Here is a 12,658-nt window from a genome sequence, read left to right as displayed (position 1 = left end):
GACCTCTGCAAACGCATTCAGTGCCACACGACACCTGGGAGAGACAGACGACAGCTGTCTCACACTTAACAAATCAAGGTTAAATCTCAAGGGCACTTCGGAAAATGGTTTCTTTCTCCTGCGGACAACTGCACGTGCCGTACCAGCATCTGCAGATGAGCAGCGGTCAGTCTGGGGCCTTTCCTTCCACTCCTCCCAGAGGAATTCCCCGAAGGCCTTCACAAGGCCAGAGCAACTGCCAGGTGCCGTTCACAAGAACAGCCCATGTCAAACCCACAGAGTCACCAGAGTTAAGGACAGCAGAGCAAAACACAGCACAGCCGAGCGCAACGCAGCTGAGATCAGAGGGAAGGTTTGAAATGAGAGGAGATCGTTTGGTCTGGCGAGCCTGTTCGGTAGGTAGTTGAACTGAGAATCATGCAGATGTTTCTCAAAGGAAGCCAGGATATCATCTTCAAGAAAATGGCTGGGCAGCTTCCACCATACGCCCACAACTCTTTAAGATCAGGAGTTCCAGTGGGTTGGCCAGGGTGATTTTAAATACCTGTAACTGATCTGTAGGACATTCCTTTAAACCCTGGAATTGATCTATTTTCTCTTTTCTGGACCAATACCAGCATAGCAAGATGTTTAGCATGATGTCCTTAGAATTAAATTCTACACTTTTTAACTATACAGTACATGTGTACATTCTGTTTGCTTTTTTATCATTTCCCGACAATATGAATGTCAGCATAAAAACTTTTTGCCAGTTGATTATATATCCTGCCTTTAAAGGTGACATTTTTTAAGTGAGTGATCTGCCTTGAATAAGTTGAACAGATGGTATCTGATGGGGATGTCTCACCTTGACAAATACAACCCCAAAGACATTAGAACAGCGTTTCCAAACCTGAACACAGCAAATTACAGCAATTTAACTTAAAAAACACATTTGATGTACGTGTCATTTACCTCACAGGGCTTGCTTGCTCTAAGCCAGGCTTTTGAAGTCATCAGCTTAAATTTTCAATTCCAACAAATATGGCGCTGTAAACATCCTGAAATCATTAGCCCCTCTCTTTAAAAGCAGAGATGATATAAATGTTTCTTATAGAGCTCTTCTTACTATGATAGCTAGCCTTGATTAAAACTTCAGAAAATAACCTTGAGGCGCCCAGTTTTAGAAAACCACTCACAGGTGCGCACCAGATGGAAATCAGCCAAGAGGTTTCAAAATTAAATTTCCTCGGCACATTACCATAACACGCGAAAACAGACATCTACTCACTGAGTACAACCAGTCACAGTATGTAAACATGCACTTAAGTTAAAGTAAATGCTAGTTAAGGTTTATTGCACTGGGAGTGTGATTTTATTACACAGCAATGATTAGGAACCTGCATAACATTCAATTCAAGTTCATTCCAAATAGCTCAATTGTACTTTGACCTAGCACATATACCCTACTAATGAAGAAGTACTGCAAGCTGTACACCTTTGTACAACACACCTGCAAAAACATGTACTAATTACTTTGGAACACATGTGCAAACCACTTTTACTTTCAAATGAACACCCAAGAAACAATGCGGTTGTTTGTTTTTGTTCCAGTACAATTCATTTCCTGCAAGAACACAAAAGCATCAAGATGACTGGGCATTTCTAGCGCTCTGAGACCTAGAATCCTGGGAGCAGAGGTTGGGCAGCCTCAGCACACAGCCTTGGAGGGGAAGAGATGTAACACTAACACCAGACAGCATCCATCACCGTCCAACATGGGAACAGGAACCTGGAGTCACTGCAGACTACAAAATCCTCGGTTTGCTAAGGTACATTAGCAGCTGGGACCATCCTGGGCCTTTCAAAATCAACGTAGAATAGTGAAACCCTAACTCTTAAAACTCCTTCATGAAGACGTGGGCACTCTTAGTACTGAGCTTTTCCACCTTCCTCTGGAATCACCATCATTCTGCAAAGCACCAGCTTCACTGAAAAAAAAAACCACAATTCATTACAAGACGTGCGAAATTAGACACGAGAGCGAAAGTCATGACGATCCCCGGCCGAACAGAAAACGTCTGTTCAGAAAACAATTACACTTGGTTAGTCAAACTACTGTATATGCCTAATCCTGTTCCTTAAATATAAATCACAGAGCATTCAAGTCAATGCTGCTTTAGTTCAGAGGGTATTCAATATATCACACTCAAAGAATTGGAACTGAAGCTCCAAAAACATGTATTATTTCGATTAAAATGATGAAGCATCACAATCCACTTTCACTTATCAGCCCCTCAATGGGACCTACACACTCCGGGGAAACTCTAACAGCATAGGAGATACGGGTGGAACCCTGTCCAGTTTCTACCAGCTGAAGACTCTTACATCTGGAATATTATACATCAACCAACGTAAATTGCACATTTCAAACGTGCCTAATTAACTCATATTAAAATTAGCTATTTCTCAGTTCAGCTTCACAATGGCACTTTGTAGAAAAGCATGCAGCTGAAAAAACTTAAAAGGCGACAAACTCATGAAGAACCCCCTAAAAGTCTCACTACTTCTAAAACATTATTAACATTAATGCACGTAGACAGTTATGCAGATATTTGACTTTTAACTCCTTATAAATCCATGTTTGTAACCATCACAACCCTTATACAGCACTTTATATGAACTGCTCTCAAATAGTGACCATGATACACACTGGTGCTACAAAAAAACAAGACACACAAACTATGGCACCGTCCCACAATAGTAATTCAATTCACCCCAGCTCCATCAAAAGATTAAATGACAGTGACAGGACCTGTGGCATCCTTGAGCTGATCCTGCAAAGCACATCAAGAAAATAACCCCCTCGTACAGGATTATACAGGGATCAAAACATAATTCCATTCTCTCACAGAAACAGGTTAGGATGTCTTTGGCCCCTTGCCTAGGGAGAAAGCAAAGAAACACGGCTCAGCTCAGCCGGGCTCATCTCTGCGGGCGGGCAGGACAGGCCGTGAGCTCAGAGAGCTGTGTGCGAGTCAGCTGCCTGACGCAGTGAAGCATGACAAGAATCCCTATCGATGAGCACTCTCAGGGCAGCAGGGCCGACCACAGAGACATGAACAGGGAGAGTACAGCGCGATGGAGGGGACACACAAAAGGGCCTGAACCTAGTCCACCCCCCCACCAAACATCCAGTCAAGATCTGAAAGATGTTTTCCATGCACATCAGCTTCCAAGAGGCCTGTCTAAATGTTCAAGTAAATCACAGGCAATGATCAAGCTGTTTGAGCTCATCCAACCATTAAAAGGGGATATTTACAACATGCCTGCACCGTCCTGGAAAGATGGGAATAAATTCCCATCAATGACTGGTAAATCAATGGAAAAAAAAAATGAAGCTGGACATGTAACAGTTCACTCGAAGGCAGCACAGCCATTTTTTTTCTTTTTGCTAGACAAATCATTGACAATAATAATTGTCCTTACACTACCACCAATGTGTCGCCTCATCTGGATGATGCAACTGGCAGCTATAGTGCGCTATCAGTGGGGCAGAGAAGAGAGTAATGAAGCTAATTTATAGATGGGGATGAGAAAACTACAACAACAGCTGCATAAGGGGTATTATTGTGAGCTTGCAGAAATTAAGTAAATACCTCCAAATTATCAAGATCAATCTTAAAGTTAATGGTCAATAAGTGTGGGCGAGGCTCCGACTCACAATTAACACCCTACTTAAGGTCCAAGAGCTTGATATTCTGTCTCCAGTCCTCAGTCACCTTGTCACCTTCAAATGGATGAACTGGAAGCAAAACTTGACTGAATGAGGAAAGCCATCACATCACAACGAAATTTCATTCATTCAACACAAAAAAAAACTGAAATGAAACAGAGTACAAAGCTATGGTTCATTAATCTGACATTCAACCATCCACGTTCTAAAGAGGTTAATGGAAATATGACAACATTTTAATTATGAACTACATCGGCACCATTACGTTCTTAAAACTGAGCACCTGAAGCATGATTCAAACAGACTGTTGCTTTTCACACTGAGCTTCAACCTGTGCCTTCCAACCAGACTGTGTAAAAGCCCTTAAATGATGTAGGGGCAATTTTCTTATGTGAATTGGTCCTTTGCACTCACAGAACACTGTTCAGCAGACACTGTGCAACTTAAACCCCACATTGTTTGTCGAACTAAGATACGTAGTGCTGTCATTTGATCAAGATTTTGAAAAGGTACAGAAAAAAACATTGCCTCAGTATGCATTTTTGGTGAGAGTGTTTAATACCCCGTTTGACATTGTATTGGCCCCGTATCACGGAATAAACAGCCACTGGAATTTGCAACCGCAACGGAAAAAAAAAAATTAGAGCTTCAGGCTTAGACAAGTTTCTAGTCTGCAGCGGATTCATACCCAGGTCATATCTCACATTCTCATACTGTTATTGAAAATATACGACAAATTCCATCCAAGCCAGCAAACGGCATGTAGCCTTTTCCCTAATGAGAGAACAGTTCAGTGAAGGTTTGTCGAGATTCAGATATAAGACTCCCTTGTAGATAATACATGTTTTTTTTTGGTTAAGACTTCATCAAGGATTCCCAACAGAGGCACAGCAGAGGACTAGAAGAAGAGTCAACATATTTCTGAATTGTGAAGGGAGACTCCTCTCCCAACTTTGCCAGACCTCTTCTTCAAGAAACAAAGCTAATGTACCGCTGCTTTTTTTTAAAATAAAAAAAAAGATCTGTTTTTTCTCTAGAAAAGGTCTATCACTCACCAGCTGATCACCCTGAATACATACAGTGTGAAAACGCTTCTGAATTCAGTCTCGGGACTCAGCAGCTTGTGTGGGAGGAGGAACGTTATTCAGGATCACGACAATAAAGCTGAGAGCCGACTTCTCCCTTAAACTCACGCCGAGAGGATTCACGTGGAAAGGAGCAGCTCTGCCCAGTTCGTTTTCGAAAAACAACACATTCCATCTGCTAGACGTTCAGATATGCTCTAAATCCACATGGTCTTCAGCTCATGCACTGTAGGGCTCCAACTAAAGCCAGCATGTCAAACAGTTACATTGAGGACACTAAGGGTCCCCAGAGAGGCCTGAAGGAAGATACAGGTGAGCAAGAAGCAGCTACACAAGACACTCAGCCAGCAACTGGGAGCTCAGGAAGGTTGACTTTGACGGAGGCAATTAACACTTAAAACCTAGGAACAGCTGCAAGAGTCCATGTAGGTCAATTAGCACGCTGTGGGAAGAACTGAAAAAAGCCTGACTCATCTGGCAAGAGATGTGTGTGTCGGTTCTCATCCTTCGTACAAACTGTCCTAAATTAAAGGTTGTTGTTTTTTTTTTCCCCGTTTGACTGCATAAGTGGTAAGCCAACATGGGTGGAAAATCAAAGCACTGACTCCCTAAACAACTCCTCCAAGCCAACACTCGGATGAAAAGAAAATCACCCTGGAGCGAGCACGCATGCACAGTCATTCCCATTTAAATGAACCTGCGAGGCTTTTACAGCCGAGCGCCGTGTGAATCACAGTCACGCACCAACAGCTCTCCTCGAAAGAGAAGCCTCATGGAGGACTAATGATTAAGCTGAAGCATCACCTACTGATCTCCACAATGTCCGCACCTGGGAATTCCTACAGAAACATCCGTGAGTTTTCAGCGACCAGTTCCTTTCGCAGTCCGTCGTGCAAGCTAAATTCTGGACAGTGGCAGATGTGGAGATCATCCTCATCGCAACTCAACTCATCTAATCCAAACTCAACTCATCTGATGGTCCAAAGGAATCACCATAGCAACACAATACGAGACAAAACAACCATTACGTCTCTGTAATAGTTAAGCTAAAATATTAATAAAAACGTAAGTTTTATGGCTTTTGCTTTTCTTCCCATTATTTTTTCAGGAGGTTGTCTCAATGTCCATGTTCAAGCTGAGGGCTTTTCGTCTCAACAGTTGATGTTTTCTGCAGGTAAAAGGGAGTTGTGTTCTTTTAAATTTTCTATTTATACACAAAATAAAAGTGGACTGGAATGAATAAATCACTCCAAATTATTAGGTTGCCTTTACACTTCCTTTTTTAAACAAATTTGCTACAGTACTCTTTTTTTAACATTCAATTTTTAGTATATCCTGTACGTGAATTATACAATAATTGTTCTACAATTCTTCACTTCTATCCAGTCATTTTGTCGCTTAAACAAGGTCAGTAATTGGCATTTTCAACCTAATTAGGCTCGCAGCCTTTTTGTACACAAAATCTTGGCAAAACCAGCAGGCTGCTTTTAAATTGAACTTTTTTTCTTCAGGCAGAGAGACAAGCCAGCTGAAAGTACTTGCTGGTGTTTTTAAACTAACTTTAAAAGAAAATGCAAACCGCTGGCAAGATCAGTTGGCATTCTTTTGTAGCAAGCTTGAAAGTGTTTTTTCAGACTGAGAGTACTAAGCTGTACCATGTAGTTGAATCTTTTATTTTTCCAAATAAAAGCCTATTTCACCTCCAAAAGTCACTATTTTGTGATAATAATAATTCCTTACACTTACAGTATATAGCACTCTTCTGGAAACTCCACTCAAAGCGCTTTACAGGTAATGGGGACTCCCCTCCACCACCACCAATGTGCAGGCCCACCTGGATGATGCGACAGCAGCCATAGTGCACCAGAACGCTCCTCACCACACACCAGCTATCAGTGGGGAGGAGAACAGAGTGAAGAAGCCGATTCAAAGATGGGTATATCATCCAGGTGGGGCTGCACATTGGTGGTGGTGGAGGGGAGTCCCCATTACCTGTAAAGTGCTTTGATTGGAGTGTCCAGAAAAACCACTACATAAGTGTAAGCAATTATTAATTATCATTATTATTCATTAGGAGGCCATGATTGGTAAAGGTCACAGGCAAATGTGGCTGAGATGCCTGAGTAACACCCCTACTCTTTTAGAAAAACATCCTGGGATTTTTAATGACCATAGAGAGTCAGGACCTTGGTTTTACATCTCATCTGAAGAACGGAACCTTTTTACAGTATAGTGTCCCCGTCACACAGACTGCAGTGTGAGCGCCCCCTACTGGCCCCTCAATACTTCCTCCAGCAGCAGCCTTAGTTTTTCCCAGGAGGTCTCCCATCCAGGTACTGACCAGGCTCACACCTGCTGAGCTCCAGTGGGCTGCCACTTGGGAGTTGCAGGGTGAGATGGCTGGTGGATGTGTATGTGATTACATACAATCATAATTTCACCAATTTTTAGTCTTTTTTTCACTAGTCCTTTTACACATTTTTCCAATAATCAGCACCGCTGAGGTGCTGTGGTGATAACGGTGATGAAACCGAACGATCGTTTTTTTAACATTTGAACATAACTGTGCCACTTACATTAATTAAGCAGCAGATGGAGAATAATAATACTGTGGGTGTCTGTGAAAGAAGAGAATATGAGCACAAACGCCGTTAGCAATTAAGGTAGCAGTTTTTCCAGTCAAAGACATTATATTGCAAATGTTTTTTTTTTCCTAAAAGGTTTCCATTGGAATTACTTTGAGAATATGTTCTGGAGATATTCATTTTGATGTTGCGGAAAATGTGATTGCTTCTCCCCTTATCTCTTCAATCCAAAAGCAATCAAAGGGCAATGAGATGCATCTGATCTTTGGGGATAATAAATATACCTGCACTATACAAAGAGATTTACTGGGACCTTCATTAAAACAGTGGGCTGGCATTTACATCTGAGCAAAAGGCAACTCCACTCAATGTCAGGACGTCCAACTTCCAGAGGATCAACCTCAGCAGATCTGGATCAGCTTCCCTCACTCACAACAAACGGTCAGGGGAAAGTGTGGTCACTCAGCAGGTCCATCAGTGATTGACAGCAGAGATCAAAAACATCCCAGCTGTGCTCCAGATCATTCATTATTAATCCCTTACTTTACATACAGACATGACAACAGCTACTTTGCTGTGTTTTTAGCAGTGAAGGTTAACACTGATGCTTCTTCATTTCTCCATTTGAATACGGATGTATTTGAATGTTGTACATATAATATATATATATAGTAAACAACTCCTCTGTAAGCCCCAAAATGACCAATAAGCATTCAAAAGGGTTTAGAATAAAAACAAAAATGGCAAAATCACTTTGAGAACATTTTTGTAATTTGAATGTATTTACACTTTTGGGGAAATAAAAATAAAATGGGCACATTTCTTTTTTTAAGTGATAAAATATCAGAATAACACAAGATGACTCTGCATTGCAGGTCCCCCCCCCAAATATGATTTTAAAAGAACAGAAGAATGAAGATACCACAGCTCTGGAGGCTGCCTAACAGCATGAAAAATGAAGCCCACTTTCAACTCCTCTCAGATTTTGCCATTTTTATCTTTTGTCCTCCTGCCCTGAAGGGAAAGATTAAAGCTTGCTGCTCCGGTACAAATCCGAGGTCACTAATCCTTCACTGAACCTGGTGATGAGCATACATTCCTAGGAAACGGTAGGAAGGAAACGTTTACTGCTGCACTTATGAGTAAAAAAAACCTTTCATTGAGTGTGGAGCATAGCTCTGTTATTCGTTCTCCCAATCCTACCTCCCCAACATCCCTCCAGCGCCTCAGTCCTCCGTACAGTGGTTCCCTGGTCTCTAACGATGCAAGAGCTCTGACCACGTCCTCCACATGGACAGGTCAGTCTTGCCCGAGTCCAGGAGCGTTCACGATGGATTAATGCATTAACCCCTCTGTAAATGCTTGACACTGTGGGGTGAGACTGTGCATCATTAGAGCATCACTGAACTTTGCCTTTGCAAAGACAAAGCAGTATAACTCAATGTTCCTGAATTCAGTTTTACCAGCAGCCATCTCACCCTGCAGCTCGCAGCTGGCAGCCCACTGAAGCTCAGCAGGCGTGAGCCTGGTCAGCACCTGGATGGGAGACATCCTGGGAAAAACTAAGGTTGCTGCTGGAAGAGGTGTCAGTGGGGCCAGAAGGGGGCGCTCACCCTGCTGTCTGTGTGGGTCCTAATGCCCCAGTATAGTGACGGGGACACTATACTGTAAACAGGCGCAGTCCTTAGGATGAGACGTAAAGCCGAGGTCCTGAGTCTCTGTGGTCATTAAAAAGCCCAGGGTGTTTCTCGAAAAGAGTAGGGGTGTAACCCTGGCGTCCTGGCCAAGTTTCCTACTGGCTTTTAACAATCAATGCCTCCTGATAATCCCCATCTATGAACCGGCTTCATCACTCTGCTCTCCTCCCCACTGATAGCTGATGTGTGGTGAGCGTTCTGGCGCACTATGGCTGCCGTCGCATCACCCAGGTGGGGCTGCACATTGGTGGTGGTGGAGGGGATCCCCATTACCTGTAAAGTGCTTTGAGTGGAGTGTCCAGAAAAGCACTATATAAGTGTAAGGAATAATACAAATTATTATATTATCAGAATACAGACATGAAAAACTCTGACAACAGTTTATTTTCCTATGCTTATGCTGCAACTTCAATGTGTAGAAAGTGTAAAATACCCCCAAAGGGCGCAGCATAACTTTCGTCTTCCACTGAGATAATAGACTTGATATCCCAAAGAGATATAAAAGGAAAAGATACTGTCCAGCGTTAATTCACTGCAAAGCTGAACAAATGACGGTTCACCCCTTTATGCTGCCTGGTGTCAGTACTGCAAATCACTGGAAAAGGTCTCATTTGATTAAAAAAAGATAAGCCCAAAGGCAATGAAAGCACACAGACACAATGGCAGAACATGTGCAGCGCTCCCCTTTCTCAATGTGTTTGTCAGCATTTGCGATCTACACACTGGTAGGAAAGCAAACCAGATAAACCAATGACCCCTAGTCAAGCGAGCTGAAACGGCTGCGATTTAATCAAGCCCGAAACCCAGCCGTTTCATTCCAGAGGTCGTGTGGGCTGCTGGCGAAGACGGCCACAGCTAGCATTCCCAAACCTTTTTTTTTACGGCCCGAAATGTTCCCACAGAACAAAAATGCAGAAAATTGCAAAGAGCGGGACAGAAGGAGAGGGAGGCGCAAGAGCAGCAGTTCGCGTTGCGGCCGATACCATATTTGACCAATCCAGAACCGCACACACAGCTATTCCAAGCAGCGCAGAAAAACAGCTACTCAAATATCGTCTCAAAACAAATCGAGCAGTGAAGGGTTTCGCCGCCCACAGCAAGGCATCAAGAGGACTGGTGCGGTGCGGATGCAGAGTCAACACCACAGTTCCTTTCTGAGGCTATTTCAGAGTAGAACCACACGATAAAACCCACCAATCATTTTCCTTAAAACAATACAGCTCCCTGCATACCAACCCTGAGTCTACCTATGCAGCATGGTGATTGGGCTACTCTTTTTGTCTCGCCCAGGGTGACTGTAAGCTGAGTTTCAAGTTACTGTATTTCAAATTGTTATACTTTGGTCACGTAAGGAGGCCCTTGTCAAATCACGGAGTTGGTTATGGCAGATCTCGGATGGCATGTGTTCCCGACCTGAAACCTTGTAATTTCTTAGGAATGGAGGGCAAAGGAGTCCTTCACAGACAACAGCAGATCTGAAAAGTGAAAACCAAAGCTGCAGTGGGCCGTGCAGAAGAATAACGACTTGAAAAAACCCACATGAAGAAACAAGACCGGCTCCGCTGCCCATTCCTTTAGCAGACTGGGTGAAACATCCTTTTGATATGTACATGGGGGGAAAAAAAGTGATTTGTGAAAAAAGTCGCAAGGTGAGAGTCTGAGTCAGGTCAAGAGCCGTAGTCCTGAAGGTTTTATAGATACCCTAGAAAACAACTTCCCATTACAGACTTGGAAATTTTTTACTCAAATTTTACCATTATTTTAGTACGTTAGTGAAAGAGTGTGAGTGCATGTGGGGCCAGAAGCTATTGTACGTGCCTACTACATGTCAGAGTGACAAGTGTCATGAAGGTATGAGGATACCATGGTTTAAATCATTTATACAACACTTGCCAAGCTCCACAAAACTAGCCGGCAACACCTAACAGCATGCCTGCTATCACAAACTGTGCCTGATTTTGTTGGCTGAGAACTGTGGTAAGCAAATTCTTAATATTTTATTGCACGTTGTTTATTGTTCTTCTATAAGATTACTTATAGAAGAACATTGTATATTGAACATTGTATATTGTATATAAGATATTGTATATGGCCAATAGGCCATATACAATATCTTGTATTAGGAATTTGTCTTTTCGCATATCCCAACTTGCTCTTCATGAGACACACAGACAGGGAGAGAGAAGCTTGGGGTCAGAGCGCAGGGCCAGACATTTATACGGGGCCCTTGGAGTAGTTGTGGTTAAGGGCCTTGCTCAGGGGCCCAATGGAGTAGGATTCCTCTGCTGGCCGCGGGATTTGAACCGGCAACCTTCCAGCCACAGGTGCAGATCCTTAGCCACAGAGCTACCCACCACCCCCAAAGAGCAGTTCCACTCGGTGAAAAGGTCACGGCACACCACCGGTTATTAATCTTCTTAAAACAGGATGACCAAGATCTTCAAAAGAAAGCAGCCAAACTGGTCTGCCGCAGTCCAGAGCCCTTGAAAATAAGACTTTCCAGTACAAACATGAGACTGCAGGCCTGAAATCCTACAAAACTCATTTCAAGTATTAGCGACACTCCTGGAAGACCTCTTGATGAGCTACCTTCTCGATTACATAGATCCACCTCAGTCACAAACAGCATCCTCATCCTTCATACTGAGGGCTGAACTGCCAACGCAAAACCTTGATTCTGCTGCCAAACATATTTCCTGCTTCTTCATAGTTGGGAGCTTCAGCCAAGAAAAACACTGCATGCTTGTTCAACAAAAAAAAGATTACAGCAGAAAACTTAAGTATACACAAAAATGCCTAATTAGGATATTGGTGGTCGCTTATTAATACCCAGCAGTACACTGCACACTTAGGCCACAGTTGGCACAAAAAGGCAAAGAGCCACAGTGTACAACAGAATCTGCCTTCCTTCACAGTGAGCCGACAGAGCTGTAGGAACTGTGATGCATCAGACAGGACTGTACAGTCCTGGATAGCATGTCAGCCAGGGGTTTCTGAAAAGCCCTTATTGGCTTACAACACAAACCGCTAAGAGGAGTTTGAACACAACATAGGAACATGCATTGGCTTCAGAAATCTGAACATGGAATCTGGAATCTGTACACATGGATCAAACATCCTGGCTTTGTCACGGGACTCTTCCTTTAAAAGTCATCGACCAGCCTTACTGTCCCTGAGCGCCAACAGCACTTGTTCGGAACAAAGCAAAAATTCATTATGCCACAGTTATTTCCTGTACGCGTCAAGAGTCTAGGAGTTAAAGCACAGCAGGATTTACGAGCCGGCACTCACAGTAGGTCAGGGACGAGGGTAAAGCTTGCAGTCCAAAAACATAACTCAGGACATTTTTCTGATAGGGTTGTCATGTCCAAGGTTAAAGAAGGACATCCTCTCGGCACCACAAGCGATTGCGATTCTTATTACGAGAAGATTATTTTTCTTTTAATCCCACTATCAACACCAAAATGCAACACAATTTCATATGTTCAAATACACAATGAAGAAGCTGCAAAGCCAAATAAATCTATGACGCTGCTTTATACTTTATATTAAACCAAGAGAGCAGTCCATACATTG

At 42.9% G+C, this 12,658-nt stretch overlaps 1 protein-coding gene across 10 annotated transcripts in view; it reads right to left on the bottom strand.

Moving 5' to 3' along the window:
* LOC102696635 (amyloid beta precursor protein binding family B member 2) overlaps positions 1 to 12,658 on the bottom strand; it is a 140,593-nt gene that overhangs the window by 111,035 nt on the left and 16,900 nt on the right. The window lies entirely within an intron of this gene.

This window comes from Lepisosteus oculatus, chromosome 1 (genome assembly GCF_040954835.1).
Source record: "Lepisosteus oculatus isolate fLepOcu1 chromosome 1, fLepOcu1.hap2, whole genome shotgun sequence".
Lineage (NCBI taxonomy): Eukaryota > Metazoa > Chordata > Actinopteri > Semionotiformes > Lepisosteidae > Lepisosteus > Lepisosteus oculatus.
Note: the sequence above shows the minus strand (reverse complement) of the source record. Positions and strands in the feature narration are given on the sequence as shown.